This window comes from Anas platyrhynchos, chromosome 2 (assembly GCF_047663525.1).
Source record: "Anas platyrhynchos isolate ZD024472 breed Pekin duck chromosome 2, IASCAAS_PekinDuck_T2T, whole genome shotgun sequence".
NCBI lineage: Eukaryota > Metazoa > Chordata > Aves > Anseriformes > Anatidae > Anas > Anas platyrhynchos.
This window is the reverse complement of record NC_092588.1, coordinates 67579345-67599027: the sequence shown is the minus strand read 5'-3', so window position 1 is coordinate 67599027 and position 19683 is coordinate 67579345. Positions and strand designations below refer to the sequence as shown.

Sequence of the window (19683 nt, the reverse complement as noted above, 5' to 3'; positions counted from 1 at the left end):
GTATTTGTAAAAATAGGGATATCCAAACAGTTGCCATGCTTTGTAATGAGATAGAAAGAAGTGTTGAAGATGAGAAAGAGTGGAGAAGAGAGATAATCTGCAGCCAAATACACAGGGGCAAAGACAGCAAAAGAACACAAGAGTAAATTGAGAACTAGCAAAGTAATTAGCATTTCTTATAAGGAAGCTGTTGATGGCTATGGTCATGTTAAACGGTTTCAGAGAAAATAAAAGTGGAGACAGAGGCAAAGCAAGAGTTTGAGAGATGAGATGTGTAGGTAGGAATAACATCACTAAAAGCCTTGAGGTAGTGCCAGGCTGGGAGGGGAAGTAGAAGGTGGACCTGGAAGGGAAGTTATTGCCAGAGGCAGGATGGTGGGCGCATGGGAATGGGGTGTTGCTGTGAGAGGAAAATGGAGAGAGAATAAAGAAACTAAGATGGTCAGACATAGCAGATGGGAACCAAAAATAAGTGAAAATAACAGAAGAAAACAAGGGGAAAAGAGCAAATGGAGCTAGCATAAGGAAGAGATAAAGGAGACAGATGCTTTGAGGCAGCAAGGGATGTGATGAGAGCCCCAGGAGAGTAACAGATGGACAAGGATTTAAAAAAAAAAAAGTGAATGGCATCCTAGGAATTCATGGACTTAATCTACAATCAGGAAAAATCTCATAAATCTAGGGATAGAAATGTAGGGATAGTCGAGTAGTTAAAATGTTGCAATTAGTTGTAAACTCTGTGCCTGAATCCTCAGGTGCTGTAAACTCTGTTCCTCTGTTCTAAGTCTCTGTTGGATTTTTATCCCATCTCTTCTCGTGTTACCAGAGAGTGAGGGCTTTGGTAGCACCTTAAAACCATCAAACTGAAGAGCAGTAAATCTGGGTTTGTGTTGCCAAAGTTGTGCAGAGTAAGACACAAACTTCTGCATGAATGCCTTTCAATACCTAGTACGTCTCATATCTAGTATCTTTTGTATCTTTTCCGCATTCAGTTTCATATCTGAACACTTGCAAAGATAGCATGAGTGATTCTTTGCAAATGATCTATGTGGTGAGAATTTTATACATTTACACAGTGTCTCCTTGTATTTGCAGTTACCTAAGATCTAATCAATGAGACACATGTTCCACCTTCAAGGCATCGAGTTATAATTAAATCAGGAGACACAAGCTCACTCAGAATAGCGTACAATTCCAGCAGCTGGTGTGCTTTCAGTGACTACGCTGAGTTTGCACCAATGTCCTGCAGAACAGAATCCAGCCACTTGGCTACATGAGAGGGAGAGGGGATTTCTTCCCAAGTAAATTATTCCTTGCTAGGAGTACTCAAATAGTAGGTTTCTCTGTGTCTTTGTATTTTAAGCATGTGAGATTGAGAGTGACCCAGCAGTTATCCATGCAAAATTATTTACAGAGTACAGCACAATAGCAATGACATCGTCACATCTTTAGACATCTGTTTAAACATCCTGATGCCATATTTGACTTAAAAGTTAATGCTGTTTTGTTACTAGCTGTGCACGTACCCTCCCTACACAGTATCTTGACTGAACAAGTTATTGAATGGAATATTCTTTAGATGACCATATTTTATGTTAAAATTTGATTAAATTCCTTTTGTAGGCCACTTCAGTGTGAATCGTAATTATACTATTCTGCCAGTAACTGAGGTAATATGATAAGAAAAATGTGACATTCTCTGGACTGCTTTTAATGGAATATATATTACATCTCGGTGCTTGCTGTATTCAGCAGTTCTCACTTAAGAAAAGAAATTTAGAACTAAATGGCAGCTTAGAGCCGTAAAGCTTGATGGGTCACATTCTTCCTTCTCATGCATTAGCCTTATTGGGTATAACGTGTATTGGTGTGAGATGAAAGTCCAGTGCAGGATTTGAAAAGAACTAATGGTGGTGATAAAACTTTCTCTTATTCTTAAATATTTTTCATACACAGTGTTCATTATCACAAGGTAAGTAGGGGACTGCACTCTTGGTTGACCTCCTCTGTGACTTACTTTCAGCTCATCTTCTTCAATAGATGACAATGGATGTAGCTCCCTGACCGTTTGTTTTACTGCAGCAGAACTAACAATAATGTTTCATAGCGTTCCCTTAGAGAATTCAGCTCCTCCTGTACTGGCGTTACTGTGTGGCTTTGTGTTTTCGGCCATCTAATGTGGTTTTGGTTTTAATGAGTGTCACTGAAAGGAGAAAAAAAAAGGAGAGGAAAAGTCTTGGTGAGGCAACTAACAGCTAAGAAGGTAAGCAGTCAGGATCTGTATGTCAGGCTAAAAGATGTAGTTTGCAAATTGGCATTGCATGTGTTGTGGCTTCTCTGTGCAGCGGGTTGCTGTAATATATTATAAAATAATGATTCATGGTTGGTTATTTGATGCCATACATCCTAAAAATCACATGTACTTACATGCAAGAAAATGAAGCCTTAAAAAGTAAATACCTTGGGAAAATCAATTGACTTATAGTGAATAAACTGCTTCAAATAAGCAGTAGGGTGATTGCTCATGCCAGTTTTACAGTTTCCCTTCCTATGCTACTATTTCTGGGAGGTCATTTTGTCTTAGTCCTCTATATACCGTTGTTTTTCTTCCTTAATCATTTCTGACAGCATAAGCATCCTCCGAGCGTTCTCGGATGAACTTCCAGGAACAAAGAGTTTGTGCTTGCTAGCCTAAGAAGAGCTGTTCAAGCCCATCGAGGCTAGGCTGTGATGGCTGAGGCACTGGGTGTAAGCAGGGAGGTTGCTGGTGCCATTTCCAACTGAAGAAATTAATTTTTGTGTGTATGCTAATCAATGTGCATGGCTTCTCTTTGGGCTAGAAACTGCGTACACAAGACATAAGAGCTGCGCTATGCAAAAAGTAGTTTGCTTTTAATATATTTTTATTTATTTATTTTGTCTCTGCTAAGCACACTAAAATATCCAGGAGAAAGAATTTGTGACCTTGTCCCGCTAAGCCTTGAAATGCTGCTGGACCAGCAGCTGACTTTGGCCAAGTTCTGCTGTAAAAACACCTCTCGGCGACACTGCAACATGTGAATAAACAACGTGTCACTCTAACAGCAATGCGAAGGTCGAAAATACAGATAAATAAAGGCAAGGATAAGAATTGCTGACATGAGGCCCATTCCTCCCTCACAGAAGTCAAGGGACTTCTTGGTGCATTTCAAAGCGAGCGGCACGTCAGGCTTGCTGTGATTAGTACTTTTCCTGGTCCCACTGCTATCAACTCATGATATTGTGTTACAGCTAAGTAGAGCTGTTTACTCTGTGATTAGACATCGATAGCTCTGCTAGATATGGGTCTTCCTTCACTGGTAGTGGAAGCAAATTCAACTTCTGCGGTGTCGGCATTGTGTGCTCGCGTTCGCCAGCGACACACGCGGCCGCGTTTCTTCTCATCGGGCTCTAAATTTGGGATGTCACCGAATTCATTAATACATGGAAATGATTCATTTAAGGGAGGTTTCTCTCCCCTCCGTACACTCGCTTGCTAATTAGCAGATGAATTTTGATGTTCTAATTGATCTGCCGCAGCGAGGCAGCTGTGCGGCCCAGCTGTCCCCCCGCTCCGGTAGGCCTCTGCGGAAGGGAGGGAGGGAGGAGGCAGCGCCGCGTCTGACAAATTGATTGAACCCGAGCCCGCTGCCTTGGGGGAGTCGTACGCCACGCTGTCACTGCGGATGATTGCAGCTCCTGTGGACTGCAAACACTGTAGCACCGTAATTGCCCGACAACGTCCTTCCCAGTGCTTCGCTGCAATTCGATTTTTCATGCCTCACCAAGCTTGCCAGTCCCCCTCCTACCCCCGGTGTGGCAGTCCCATATTTCCGTTTCAGGAAAAAAAAAAATCACTTGAGAATGGGGTTTTATATTGTAATGAATATGCTAATAGTAACTAAATGTGCTCACTCAGTCACATATCACAGTATTTGCATTTAATTCATAGGGAAGTATTCTCTAATTATATTGTATTTAGCAGGTAGTCATTATTACAAGCCTTTGAACGGTAATGGTAGTGCATCGCCATCCTTGCATTTGTGGAATGATGGCTCTAGATTATTTCAGACATTTGCTCTGTAAATTGCAAGTATGAAGTTGTGAAGTCGAGTTACTGCCCACGTTGTCCAACCTGGCAAATATATGCATGTAACAGGTGCCTCTCCACAAAAAAAAAATGACAACTATGGCCCCGGAAAGTACTGATAGCCAATTAATCTTTCTTGTCACCTTCCCTCATGAATGGATTTCCAAGCTGTGCACTACATCATCACCACTTTCTGGAGGCCATTGATTTGGCCTGAATATACCTCTGGGAGGGAAAAAAAAAAAAAGCACTACAAAAAGTGCATTCATGAATCCTAATGTGTGCCACCCCATTACCTTTCTGCATATCTGACAGATAACCAAGCACATCCAACACATTTATGGGTGTGCGGATTTATAGACTACCAATAAGTAGCAGCTGTTCTGGAGTTCTGCAAGTTTTGCATGCAGAGGACAGGCACGATTTCTGAGAAAGGGATGCTGAGTGATCTATCATGCTTGCAGAAATATACTGTCCCTCTTTTTTTAATATTATTATTTGTTCCCTGTATGCCCTTTGTGTAAATGTATGTGAGTGATGGGCAGTGTGCAGAAAGGAGAAAGGCACAGGCTTGTACCATTGGTTGTTGAAGCAAAAACAAGGTGTATATTTATGCAGGTACTTAGCTGAAAGGCTGCTAGAGTTTTCGTTAAACTGATCGTGTGTTCAAAGGTAAGTGATGGCCACCGTAATTTTTCAGAAAGCTATCTTTCTGTATTACGTGGAATTATAGTCCCAAAGTGCAGAGAGAAAAAAAAAAAAAGAGAGATTACAGAGGAAAAAAATAAATCAGGATTCTGTCAATCTTATGGAGTGATCCACCCATACACACAGGAGCAGAACAATATGGGTTAAGTTTGAGTAAATAGGATTTAGGTGACTTTTTTGGTGTAGATCAGACAATTTCCTTAATTGGCAGAGCTTTTCTCAAAACTCCTGTTATAATTTACATTTCTTTAGATTAAATACCTCTCTCTTAGAGTTAGTCCCTGGACCACGTGTTGCTGTGATGATTATTTTCATCCTTCAATAGCCTGGCTTGTTGTCTTTGTTGTATTTCCAGTGAGATATAACATAAGCAATTAGGCATTTTTCCCTCAGAGAATGACAGAAGCATGTACTGCATAATGAGTAACATATTTGTTGGTTAAAAAATAGTGCTTATTGTCCATTTTATTTCATCTTATAGCAGCATCTGAGGATTTACTGACTCATTACATGTCTTACTACATGAGAGTCATAGGCTGAGGAAGCGACCTGAACCCTTTTAATCTTTGTCAGGACATAGCGAAGTGATGCCCAGTGTAACTTATCATAGAATCATAGAATATCCTGAGTTGGAAGGGACCCTTAAGGATCATCAAGTCCAACTCTTGACACCGCACAGGTCTACCCAAAAGTTCAGACCATGTGACTAAGTGCACAGTCCAATCTCTTCTTAAATTCAGTCAGGCTCGGTGCAGTGACCACTTCCCTGGGGAGCCTGTTCCAGTGTGCAACCACCCTCTCTGTGAAGAACCCCCTCCTGATGTCAAGCCTAAACTTCCCCTGCGTCAGCTTAACCCCGTTCCCGCGGGTCCTGTCACTGGTGTTAATGGAGAAAAGGTCTCCTGCCTCTCGACACCCCCTTACGAGGAAGTTGTAGACTGCGATGAGGTCTCCCCTCAGCCTCCTCTTCTCCAGGCTGAACAGGCCCAGTGCCCTCAGCCGTTCCTCGTACGTCTTCCCCTCCAGGCCCTTCACCGTCTTCGTAGCCCTCCTCTGGACACCCTCCAACAGTTTCATGTCCTTTTTATACTGTGGTGCCCAGAACTGCACACAGTACTCGAGGTGAGGCCACACCAGCGCAGAGTAGAGCGGGACAATCACCTCCCTCGACCTACTAGCGATGCCGTGCTTGATGCACCCCAGGACACGGTTGGCCCTCCTGGCTGCCAGGGCACACTGCCGGCTCATATTCAACTTGCTGTCTACCACGACCCCCAGATCCCTCTCTTCTAGGCTGCTCTCCAGCGTCTCATCGCCCAGTCTGTACGTGCAGCCAGGGTTTCCCCATCCCAGGTGCAGGACCCGGCACTTGCTCTTATTGAACTTCATGCGGTGGGCGATCACCCAGCTCTCCAACCTATCCAGATCCCTCTGCAAGGCCTTTCCACCCTCATTCGAGTCCACAACTCCTCCAAGTTTGGTGTCATCAGCAAACTTGCTCAAAATACCTTCTATTCCTACATCCAGATCGTTTATAAAAATATTGAAAAGTACCGGCCCTAAAATGGAGCCTTGAGGGACCCCACTGGTGACCGCCCGCCAGCCTGACTCAGCGCCATTCACCATAACCCTTTGGGCCCTGCCTGTTAGCCAATTGCTCACCCATCGTATGATGTTTTTATTTAGCTGTATGGTGGACATTTTGTCCAGTAGGATCCTATGGGAAACCGTGTCAAAAGCCTTGCTGAAGTCCAAAAAAATCACATCAGCTGGTTTCCCTTGGTCCACCATATGGGTGATCTTATCATAAAAGGAAATCAGGTTAGTTAGGCAGGACCTGCCCTTCACAAACCCATGCTGGCTGGGACCAATGACTGCTTTGTCCCCCAGGTGCGCCTCAATAAGTTCGAGAACCATCTTCTCCATGATTTTACCAGGCACTGACGTGAGACTGACAGGCCTGTAATTGCTAGGGTCTTCTTTCTGACCCTTCTTGAAAATCGGCACAACATTTGCCAGCTTCCAGTCTACCGGGACCTCTCCAGACTCCCAGGATCGTTGAAAAATAATTGAGAGAGGTTCCGCGATGACGTCCGCCAGCTCCTTCAGCACCCGGGGATGAATCCCATCCGGACCCATGGACTTGTAGGGATCCAGGTGGAGTAGCAAATCCCGCACACGTTCAGGGTCGGTTGGGAGTTTGTCATCCCCACCGTCCCGGTCCTCCAGCTCAGGGCACGACGAGATTATGCTGAACTCCTTTGTAAATCCCTAAGGAGAATGGGGCATCTCAGTGCTGGATGCCCCAAGGGGCATCTCTTTGAATATGTGATCTCCGAAAGGAGGTTGCTCCTCAAGGACTTCTGTGTGGATGGCTGGGCCTGTAGGGGGCTGCGAGTCACAGCTGCTGCTCCACTGGAATGGGAGCAGGATGGACACTGAACCTGCTCACCCTTGGCTGGTCATCTTCTGTTGGGGATAATTTGCTCGTATCAACATCATTGTATCTTTCTACCAGCTGTGTAGTTAGGTCTGGTGATGGAACACAGTGGGTACGTGGGCAAGAAAGCAAAGGGCCTCAATGGAAGGAGAAATCAGAATGTCTTGTTTCTCCTCCAAATACAAAACTGCAATGTCAGGGAAGTCATTTTTATCCCAGCAGGGCATGAATGAGTAGGGCAGAGGAGCCCTTTAGCACATTGCTTATGTTGAAAGTTCTCATGCTCTGGTAATGTGTAGCTAGATGGGTACTATGCCTCAGATCTGCTTGTCAGTCATGTTCACTCCCTTGAAATCTTGGCACTGGAAAACTATGATTTGTTGCAGAAAGTCCTGCAGGTCTTGGAGACTCTACTGAAGGTCAGATGTTGATCTTGCTTAATGTGCAGCCCTGTCTTTTTTTATAGTATTATCTCCAGAGGGGAAAGCATCCTGGTGATCCATTTTTTTTGTCATTAACACAACTGTAGCAGTTGACTACGAGCAGCTGCCCTCCAGACCTTTCAGCCTATGTTCTAGGTTGTGTCCCTGGGAAAAGCCAGTTCTTCGTGTCTTCCTGCTTTCAACCTGTAAGGGTAAAAAAAGCATCTACCTCTAGCTGCCACCAAACCTCCCTTTACTGGAAAGCATCAATGCTAACAAGGTAGGCTGTTTTGAGAGGAATGTTTTTGGAATGCTTTTTTTTTTTTTTTTGTATGTTAAATTGTTTGACCTTCTTAAGGATTAACTTGCTGGGCTGGGATTTTTCCCCTCAAGCAAGGCTGTTTATATTGAATATTTTAAGCTGCCACCCCACCTATGGCAGAACTTGCAGCTTTTACCACAGAGTACCAGTTGCTGCCCATCTTCTCATACATCATCTCATATGTAACTGTAATATATGGCTGTTGTGCAACAGAGAATTGTTTATTTCAACATATCTTGCTTAATACTGTTTTGTGCTGCCTTCAGGTATATCTGCAATACAGCCTCCACAGTGTATTATCGCAGGTGAGTTTAAGGAACTGATACTTCAAACTCGTAAATGGGTGAGCAGACATCAAAAAGAATGCAGTGCTTAGCTTTCATTTTGACCACTGTAACGTAGTTACTTATATTTCACAATATTTCATTGACTAGCTAGAGCAGAGACATAATTGTGTCTCCAGCTGCTGCAACGGCAAAGAACCCTTTAAATCATATTAACGGCCATACTTGATCTTCCTCCTGTTTTTGACATGTAGATCACAAGATGCTGATAAATTACTCAGCAAGAGAGATTGGGTTCAGGTTGCACCCAAGACATAGCCTAGAAGTGTATCTAGTGTGAGTGCTTTGGAGGAACCAGAAGAGGCAGTGACCTCTTTTCTTTGGGAAGACACTTAACCTTCATTTTTTAATGCATTATGACTTCTACATATTACTATTCTAGCTAGCACTTCAATACCAAGATGCTAGAAATAGTCAGAAATTAACTATTCTGCTTGTGACTGTCCAAAAGCTATGCTTCCTTTTTTTTGGCACCAATCTAGGGGTAGCGATGAACACATTCTGCAGAACCAGGCTGGGTTATTGTAGCTCACTGGAGCTGAAGATAAAAGCTCCATAGAAACTTCAGCTATTGCACAGCACAGCAGCCTACCTCATTAGCAGGGATAGCACTGCAAACATACAGAGGCTATGCTGTGCATCATCAGCTGGCATCCCATTTGCTTCACCAGCCAGCTGCGGGCTCTCTCGGTGTATAAGGTCATCAAAGGACTGGTATGGAAGCTGTTCTGTCTACAGCTTGCCAGGCTAGCTTCATGTCTCTGGTACAGTGCTGCTGATCATATTCGCAATGAAACTCCCTGGAACTGTACAGGAGCAACTTTGCCAAAAGGTCTTTTCCTCAATCTCAGACAGAGCTACCAAAAAAGGTCTTGGCTCAGACAGTTTACTAGCTTTGTCTTCTTTTGAAATAATTATTCTACAGTAGCAGGACAGATATTTAGAGATGTGGATGTCAGAAAGGAAGGAATCTGAAAACTGGAAAGAGAGAAGAGTCCACTCTGGAACTTCCAATACTGAATGTGCCATTCTAATAATGCAGCAAGGTGCGTCACAAAAATGCCTTACCAATGTCCTACTGGTAAATATGCCATAGCATACTGTGGGTGGAAGCACAGCCTCACAGTGAGGGCAGATGTTAAGAGGTTGTTTAGCCAGGTTCCATAAAAAAGAGCAAGTTTCTCCCCAGAGTCAGTTGGGAGATTTTATTGATGCAAAGGCTTGGAAGTCCAGGGCAGACAATGAGTGGAAATGGCAGCAGAGATGAACTGTTGTAGTTCCAGAAACAGCAGTAAGATCACCCTGAAAGAAATAACAAATGGCTTCTGGACTGCGTGCTGACAGAGGGACAGAAGAAAGTGCATCGTTGGCTCTGTCTGAATGCAGAAAGATGGAAATACTGTCATTCAGCCCTGTTATGCAGCCCTGTCTCCCCAGTCTGAAACACAAGAGTGTTAGGCAGAGATGTTGTAAGGATGCCTCATCCAGGCAGTTGGGCAGGAGTGCCAGGCTCTGCCAGCCTTCCTGTTTGGCTGAGACAAGAAGGTGTGCTAAAGAGGGAAGGGGTTGATCTCTTGACCACAGATTGTACACTGCTTCTGCTGGAAGGGTTTTCTAAAGGTCACCCAGTTCCACTAGGATGGAGAATTATAGTTAGATTGTCTCTTATGGGATATTTCCTTAAAAATCTGTAGAGAGGGGGATTGCATGCACTAATTCATTTCCATGCTTAGTGAGCTTATTAGTTAGGGCTTTCCTCTTGCTTTCCTCTTGTTAACTAGAATCATAGAATCATTATATTTAGTTGCAAATTAAACCTTTTTTTTTTTTTTTGGTCTGGATATGGAGAACAGTAGCACTGTCTTCATTTATAAGTACATTTATATTTTCCCCTTCTCCTTTGACCAAGAATATGAAACCACATCTTTCACATCCTCCTTGTCAAAGCTTTAAGAACATTGCTTGCTCCTAAATACGCTGCTTCCTTCAGATACTTTCTAATTTCTCCACTATTGCCACAATGCCCTAAGCACAAGCTGGGGCCTCATCACTGCTGAGCAGAGGATGATATTTGCCTGCTGTGTTTTGTATATCTCACTTCTGTTACTAAGTCACAGAAGGAAATTAGGGGTTTTTGTTTGTTTTCTGAACAACTGTACAGGATGGGTTCCTGAGCAAATCATAATTCATTGTGGGTCACAGAGCCCTTAGGGTTTTGTTTTGTTTTTGTAGTATTTTTGTCTGGGTAGTTATACCCTGGTTCATACCTTTGGTATTTTATTTGTTTGTTTATTTGTTGAATTTTTACCAAAGTGAAGGTGTCTGGATCTAGGAATGCCTGATTTCATCAAGAATGTTTTGTATGGAAGTAATCCTCTGATTTTTTTTTTATATTTTTTTTGGGGGGGGGGGAGGGGGAGGGAATCTGGCTTTAAAGTTTCTGAGAAGAAGGATTGCTTCTACTATTTTTGTACAGATGTCCATGGTGCATATTAGCAGAGCAGAAATAAATGAGGGTCAGATGTTGTTTTCCATATGAAGCCAACTGTGGCAATGAGTCGGGAAGCCTCACAGAGGCCAAAGCAAAATCTGTGGGTTTCCTGCTGAAATAAGTGGCATGCCCTGCGTTGCATGACACTTCTTCCTTTGACCTAGGACACCTTGCTTTTAGCAGCAGTCAGCTCTGCAATTTATACAGCCATTCATATTTCACTTTCTCCAGTTAATCCTAATAACCAGCTTTTGGAAGAACGTGACAACATAACATATGGGTGGTAAAACTGCTCATAAACCATAATAACATAGCCAAAAAGGATTAGATAGATAGATGTACTATGCTTATTGTGACATTCGCTGATTAGGAGGTATAGCTACTTATTACAGCCATTACCTTAGTGACTTGGAAGCAGACTGAAGCTGTTATTTGAAAAAACAGGTTATAAGTCCAAATTTAAAACAACTGTGTACTTACAACATGTAAGAGATATAATTATGTTTGCAATTCTGTTCTTCAGTGTGCAGATGGTAATTTTGTTCATTTATGGTTGCAAACTGATAGTGTTTTCTGTAGAACCAGCGTTGGCAGGATTAAGTGTGCGTTAACAGTAAGTAGGCAGTCTGTAATACATGGTTATCATTTTGTTGGTAGGGTTCTGGTGGAATGAAAAACAACCAGAAATGAGTTCAAATGATTCCTTACTGTAGCACCATTTGTGTGTGTGTGTGTCTATTTCTGCATGTCTGTTCTTGCATCTTTTTTTTAATTATTATTATTTTATTTCTTAAATCTTTTTTTTTTTTTTGGAAACTTTTTTTTTTCTATTGGTTTTTAGGGGATGATATATTAGTATATATTTGTGATTTCGTATATGAAAGAGACATAAAGAAAAACCACCTATTAAAGATACCCTTTTGACTTTTTTTTCTCAAAGACTTACTCAAGAGATGTCTGAGGGCAATTGACAGAAAATTTTCAACAGATACTCCACACTTCAGATCTAAAGGCAAACATATATATGCAGATCAAGTCTGTAAAGTGTTTTTAAAGCATTGAGTTTAGGTGTTAGAGAATCATGGTACAGCACAACTGGTTTATTATTCATTATTATACTCCTGTTTTAGGGTGGTATGCCACTCTTTTATTCATTGCAATTTAATTAAATAGGTATAGAACAGGAAAAATGTAGTCATATATCAAGTCCAAAATACGCACACAAAAAAGCATCCTCTATTGTTTCTTGTTATTTAGGCGGTACAATGAGTTTTGCAACATATACGGGGAAAAGGGTATAGTATCCTAGATATAACAACATCTGCATAATATTTGTTATATACTATGTAATTTATATGCAATTACATAAATCTATATAATCTCTCTATATATGCTTATGTTTATATGTAAAAATTATGCATAAGTATGCATAGATCTTATGACAGAAAATAGAGATGCCGTATGATTTTAGAATGGCCAATATGGTTTAAATTCTCAGAATAAATGTAGAAGCTCAGTCTGGACTGTGAGATTAAGCTTTAGCAACTAAAAAAAAAAAAAGTTACCAAAAGTATCGTAGCCCCCAGAGCCGTATAAAGAAATGTGATTAAAAGGAGGTCTCATTTAGCACCAGGCAAAGCCCTGACTAGAGTCTGTTCTTTTATTGTCTTTTTTTCCCCTTCTACATTAGTAAATTTATGAAAGCAGGATTATGGCTAAATTAGTGTGTTTTATCTCTGTTTTCCATGGTTATGTCAGGAGATAATTACTCACAGACCTATTCTGTTATGATCATCCCTAAAGGGTCTTCCCTTTTTTGTGTAGCAATGTAAATGTTAGGAGTAGTGAAGTTCACTCAGATAAGTATGAGGAACATGCTCAGAGCATAACCAAAAACAGTAGTTTCTGAGATTGAAATGGTTACTGTAATTGTAAAATATGTGGTTGTTCATAGTACATCAGGCTCTTTGGCTACTCTTCCAGATGTGTTATGTTAGTAAGTCCTTTATTACTGATGTGTTAGTAAGCCCTTTATTAAATATTAGTAACACCAACCTATGGCATTCTTCACAGTTAACCATTCCACTGAGAATACATTAGGGTGCTTTACAAACAGATTTAAGTAATTCAGGAACTTGGAAACATGAATGCAGATCTTAGTGGCCGTGGTGAATTCCCTTACAATGAAATGCCATTTTAACCTGTAAAAGATATTTTGGGTTCTTGTTTATTTATTTATTATAAGCCAACATAAAATTTCCTATCCGTGAGTCGGGAAATACAAGAAGTAACCTGAAATACATTTGTATCTTCTCATAAATTTATTTGTAAGGAAAGGAATGCTTGTGAATTTTGTAACTGAGAGAAAATCACTGTTAAAATCCATCGTGGTTGAACATTTGGATATAATCAATAGCCCATAAACATACATGTGTTTTTCTGGCCTGTAAATAAATTTGCCTTTCCTTGCCCCTTGGTGATCTAATTATTGATGAAAGGCTGCTGGTACTTCCTTAGCTCATTATCACTCCGGGCAAACACTCTAACACAGTCCCTCCTCTTCCACTCAGCACTAAGTCTGTCCTGCATTCAGCCCCCTGAAGGGTGACAGCTTCATATGCATCGTGTCTGATTACAAGTGCCCTACTTGATCTCTTCTTTCATTATAAAGTCTCCTGGAAGCCAAAGCACCCTCCTCCTTGTCTTGCAGACCACCAGCTTTTGCAGCACCACATCTTTGGGAGACATAAGCCACATGCTCCTATATGATCCTCATGGTTTTATCACTTATCTCAGTCGCCCATCTTCCCAACTTGGAGCCATAAATCATGCTTGCTTCCTGCCCTTCCTTTCCTCCCTCCTTGTAGCTTCTTCCTACAAGAACAAAGTCTTTTTCTGAGACTCGATGTTCAAACATCTTGCTGGCTGGGACTTTGCAGAGAAGGATGTGGCCTGGGAAAAAAACATGGAATGTGAAAATCTGTTTTGAGAATGTCCAAAGGGATGTGGCTGACTTTGAAACATGGCCTTGACAGCCTCTGGGGCCTGAAAATGTTCTTTCAAAAATATTGATGACTGGTTATTAAAAGAAAACAAGAACATCATGAGACAGCTTCCTCCATCCCCCACAATATCAAATATATTGTGAACACGTTTTTGTCTGGATTTTTCTGGAAACATGTTCATGTAAACCAGATAACACAGATAACCTTACATAAGCAACAAATCAAGGTAGTGAGCCAAGATTATTGTACATACCACCTAGGAACACAAGCTCTTCCTTTATCACAGACGCTGTCTAATAAATGTTCTTTTTGCAAGCAGAGTCATTGAAAATAGTACTAGAAGGTTCCTCTAAAGGTCATCTAGTGCAGACCCCCTGCCACAAAGATCAGCTTTTCCTTAATCATGCCCTGAAGGTCACCATGTTCCAGTTTATCTGGAAGATTTTCTCCCTGATGTGGTCTATAGTTTGTTGGCCTTATGAACAGCAGTGGCGTTGGAATCCCATTTTTTCATATGACAGTGAGAATCCACACTGCAGCTATGGCAAGAAGGTGCAGGGAGGGGGACAGCTGCTCAGATATGTCAGACGAGGCTTGAATTTACTGGGGAAAGATTTTCTGGGGATTCACGTGTTTCAGACAGGGAAATGCTAACACTGCCTTTCTCCAGATTTCCTAAAGTTGGACTCAGCTGTTGCCTGATGCCCATTTACAGGTTCACAGGATAAACAATGCCTTATAACACCTGTCGAGCATTAGGCAGCCCAAAAAACAGACCTCAAAGCACAAGGTGTGCTCAATTAGCATGTTGCCCTGCTCCTCATTAAGGTGCAGGTTTACTGCTGGGGCCCCACTGTTACGGCAGGTGGTAAAGCTGTAGAGAGTGGTCACCAAGTCTGGCCTATAGCTTGAAAACCTTAATCTCCTGCTCAGGTAAACGTGGTGTGAAGTTGTCTGGGTTATCGATTTAATGTGATCACCTAACAGCAGGTTCATGGGGAAGGAAGAAGGAAAAAATTCATCCAGCATCCAGTGGTGGATGGGACACAGCCTGCTTCCCCTCAGTCAGGAAGGCTGGTGGGGCCTCCTGCAGCTGCTGTAAGGTGGGGAGGAGGGCAGAGCACTGACTGCTGCATTACAAGTATGCAGTCTTCAGGCTTTGTGTCTTTGCCTCAGAGGCAGCAATCCTAACGCAAAAGGATTTAGATTTACCAATCTGCTAAAACATGGTAGCCATGGGTGGGCATAACTGAACATGAGGGGCTTTTCCCTCTGTGCTGTGTCTGCACAGGTGCTCTGTGGATTGGGACTTGGTAGTACTTGAAGATTTACAGAACTCTTTTAGTATCTGCAACCACATACAGATAGTAGGAGAGGAAAGTGCTGCCTTCAGGAACACTGCTCTCCGGGTTGCAGTACCTCAGGAGGCAGCCTAGTTTCCCTACCTGGTTCTTCCTCGTCACAAGATGCTACTGGGTTTGTGTCGTGTGAAAAGGTAGAAAGTTCATTCATGACCTCTGCTAACGTGTTGTATGGTAACGATAGGCACACGGTGCACATGACCTATGGAGATGTTAAGGACTGTGAGACCGTGAAAAAGATTGTGACTAGAGTCAGCCCTCTATTCCTCTGTGAGTCAGCCTCCCCAAGGCAAATGCAGTGAATTGCTTCAGTCAGTTGCACACTGTACCACAGGCTAATTTTTGTTTGAATGCATGATGTATGAGTAACTACCATCTTTCATTAAGAACTCCGTGGAAAAAGGAGGAATCTGGAGCCTTCAGCTGAAGGGACATTTACTGCCTTCCCTCTTGGTAAAGGTTAAGTGACCCTCAGCAATGAGAGAGGGTGTTGTTCTCACCCATTAGCTCTTAGACTTCTTGCATTACCAGATGCGTTAAGTGATCTCATAAGTTTCTGACCTCTATCTCACAGGTGGGTAATGCCTGCCTAATTGAATATAGACATAGTAATTTCATCAGAGTGCAGCTGTTTAGTTATTCTCTTCCCCTTTCTAGTGGGTATTTGAACTCTTGTTTTCCTGGAAATGCATTTTTGCACAAGTACTTGCTCTTCATTTTCTACAAATGTCTTTTACTTTTAATTCTGCTAACTCAGGTTGTTCCTGCTGCCCTTTCAGCCTTGTTAGCTGCCATACACCTTGTTGTGAATTAGTATGTATTTAAAAAAATAAATAAAAAAATTATATGGACAGGCTATCAGTGGTACTTCAGAGGTCTTTATCTCCTGCAGAATCTGAGTGACCTGCAGTAGTTAACACATGTTTCTTTCAAAGACTCCAGTGAGGACCAATCAATCAGCTTGTAAAATAGATAAATGAATTCACCTGCCTGAGATGAAGCAAAAAGTCTTTGGCGGAGGGGATGTAAAACCAGGTCTGTTATAGTCGAGGTTTGTAACATGTGCCCTGGACCGTCCTCTGTCTCTGATAAAGGCAGTCAGAAGCATGCAAAGAGATATTTAACTTTGGCAACTGCAAAGGTCACTTCTTAGAAGTTACTGTTGTCTGTGTGGATTATTTCTTCTTTATATTTTTATCCACCATTCGCTTTCAATCACAAGTCACTTTTTTTCATTATTCTTTATATGAAATGTCAGCACTTCATCCAGAGAAAGACTAACTCCTGGGAAAAAGGTCAATAGTAGCTTTCCTGGCCGTAACAAAAGTAGCATCAGATCCCCAGTTAATGTAAATTACAAGAGAATTTCAGAATTGTATTTAAATTAGGTTACATCCTCATCACACTTCTTTGTATTTTCTCTTTGTGATGAGCTAGCATTGCAAAATCATGTGTTTTGTCTTGTGCATGTTAGGTTTGTGGTTGTTTGTTTGTTTTCTTCAATACAAATGTAGTGAGCTTGTAGATATCTGTGCCTGTTAAATACTGATGGTTGTCCCAGAGGCATCACTCGGACCTGCTAACCCAACAAACGTGTTGTTGGTGGGTTCTGCAGGTCCCTGGGAATAATCCTGAGGTTTCAGTGTGTTGCCTGTGTATTGGTGAACAGCATGGTGGAGGAATGGTAAGAAGAACATGCACACACCATCAAGGGTTAAAACATATTGTAGTGACTGATTGGAAGCAGTAAATACTTTGTGTAATTTGTATAGTACCTTCAGTTCTTAATGAGCTGAAGCTGGAGGTGTGCAGCTGCTTGGGGGCTGGGGAGGCTTGAGGGGGTTGTGAAGCTGTTTGACATTACAGTCAGCCTCTAATAACCCGCTAAGCAAATTTTTATGATGGTCTTTCAGAATATTTCCTCTAGTCCTTTCTCTGCACTTATTCAAGGTGTTCCTAATGTTTTAATTCCCGCTGCAGCAGAAAAATAAAGTGAGTAAACAAGGAAATGAGTGGAGATGTGTAAAATGATAATCTTAAACTTAACAAGCTTGTTTGTTTTTTCAAGCTGCTGAATAAATCCTCTGTGGCGTCTGCTGCAGAGGTCAACATTCTGTAGTAGGAAATGACTGGTTGCATGTCAGTATTCTCCAAGAGTTCATCTCAATTACTGGATTTGTCAAACATGACAAGCCTGAATGACTGTGTGGTGAAAATAGCGCACAGTTTGACTATTAAAGTAATTGGAGCATTGACATTTAACTGAACTGCAAGAGAATCGCAGTAATAAGTCTGAGGAGCACAACCACAAGCAAAGCAGAGAATAATATTTTTATAAAAAATCTCCAATGGAACAGGTGCTTTCTTATGTTTTGATTAATGTAAATTTTGGTATCTTACATTTAAATTCTAAGCTTAAAAAGAGGAGATACTTTTTCTGGAAGAAGTGGCAGTGTTTATAAATTGGAAATTCCAGTAATTTAATATATACCTGGTACAATTTTATTATTGTTACCTGTAATCACTATATGGTTATAGATGTTTAAGTTTATAAGCACAAATGTGGAGATCATTGTGTGATTGATGACTGTCACAGAATTCTGTGACAAATGTGTCAATCATTTACTGGCTTTCCATTTGCTACTCTGCCTTGTTTAACGGCTACTTCTGGGCTTTCAAATGTGAGATGTGGGTCTTAAAATTCATAGTTTTGGGAAATGCAAGAGGGCTTTTTAAAAATCATTTGGAAGCCATTTACTTGTATCTGTCTACAATTTTTTTTAACAAGCTATTTCTGGTTGTAAACTCTACATACATCAACTTTTTTGAGACATATTAAGACTTTGAAAAACAGTACAACTGTCAGACACTTTAGATACTTTCAATTTATACTTGTGGATTGGACTGGATTATACAGTCACCAAACTTGTATTTCAGACACTTCCATCCTCTTCCAGTGCCTCTGAAGTAGGAACTGTAATCATAGTTTATGACATTAATCTGAGGGAACACCTCATTAGGTGAGCAACCTGCATTTTGATACATTAACTACTAATTTTATAAATTAGTAAATTAGTCTTACCTTAGCTGAGCTATAAAATGTTGTCTCACAACAATGTGAGTAAGTTCTTGTGGAAACTGTGAAACTCCTGTCAAAGAACGGTTTGGGTTGGAAGGGACCTTAAAGACCACCCAGTTTTAACCACCCTGCAATGGGCAGGGACACCTCCCACTAGATTTTGGGGTTGACCAAAGTTCCATCCAACCTGGCCTTGAACACTTCCAGGGATGGGGAATCCTCAACTTCTCTGAGCAACCTGGTCCAGTGCCTCACTGCCCTCACAGTGAAGAATTTCTTCCTTGTATCTAATCTAAATCTACCCCCTTTTAAGTTTAAAACCATTACCCCTTGTCTTGTCACTATACCCCCTAATAGTCTCTCCCTATCTTTCCTGTAGGCCCCCTTTAAATATTGGAAAGATGCTATAAGATCTCCTTGGAGCCTTGTCTTCTCTAGGCTAACTAAACTCCGCTTCATCAGCCTTTCTTCACAGGAGATGCTCCAGCCCTCCAATCATCTTTGTGGCCCTCCCCTGAACATTGTAACAGGCCCATGTCCTTCTTGTACTGGAGGCCCCAGAGCTGAATGCAGTTCTCCAGGTAGGGTCTCAGGAGAGCAGAGCAGAGGGGGAGAATCACCAGCTTCAGCCCGTTGGCCGCCCTGCTTTAGATGCACCCCAGGATATGGTTGGCTTTCTGGGCTGCAGGTGCCCATTGCTGGCTCATGTCGAGTTTCTCATCCCCCAGTACTGCTAAGTCCTTCACTGCAGAGCTACTCTCTATCCTACCCACTTGTCGCCCAGCCTTTAGTTGTGCTTGGGATTGCCCCAGCCCAGATGCAGGACCTTGCAGTTAGCATTGCTGAACCTTGTGAGGTTCGCATAGGCCCACTTCTCAAACCTGTCCAGGTCCCTCTGGATGCCATCCCTTCCCTCCAGCGTGTTGACCACACCACACATCTTGGTGTCATCAGCAAAATTGCTGAGGGTGCACTAGATCTCACTTGATCCCACCTACAAAGATGTTAAACAGCAGTGGTGAGTTTTAGTTTCATTCCTCTCTGAATTTCATTCCGTAAATTGGTATAAAATCATGGAGGGGAGCTAGCAAACAAAAACCCTACAGGCTGTTTGTATTCAACTTCATGAAGTTCATTCTATAAAATTACTGATGTTATTCTCCTCTGTCACTGATGTAAACCAGTGAATATCCTGAAGTTGCTCCTGATTTGCACCTGGTGTAGTAGAGATTAGATTTGTGTCCCCACAGAATGAGCTCCTCTTCCAGAGCTTAAATGGCATTATACATACCTAAAATAAATCTATTTCCTCTCAGTGTCATGGCACATTGGGATTGCCTGTGTCCTACTGTTCCTGTTGACTTCCCCTAGAATTTACTTCTTAAGATCCAAAGTCATACCGA

General features: G+C 41.8%; 1 protein-coding gene across 23 annotated transcripts in view; it reads left to right on the top strand.

Annotated features, from left to right (window-relative positions):
• LOC101789676 (poly(rC)-binding protein 3) overlaps window positions 1-19683 on the top strand; it is a 513140-nt gene that overhangs the window by 393980 nt on the left and 99477 nt on the right. Inside the window, exon 1 of one of the 23 annotated variants that reach the window (XM_038173818.2) lies at window positions 14754-14773. The exons of the other annotated variants lie outside the window; for them this stretch is intronic. The gene's annotated coding sequence lies outside the window, so the exon portion shown is untranslated. Of the gene's footprint in view, window positions 1-14753; window positions 14774-19683 lie in introns of those variants that run through there. 23 annotated transcript variants of the gene reach the window in all.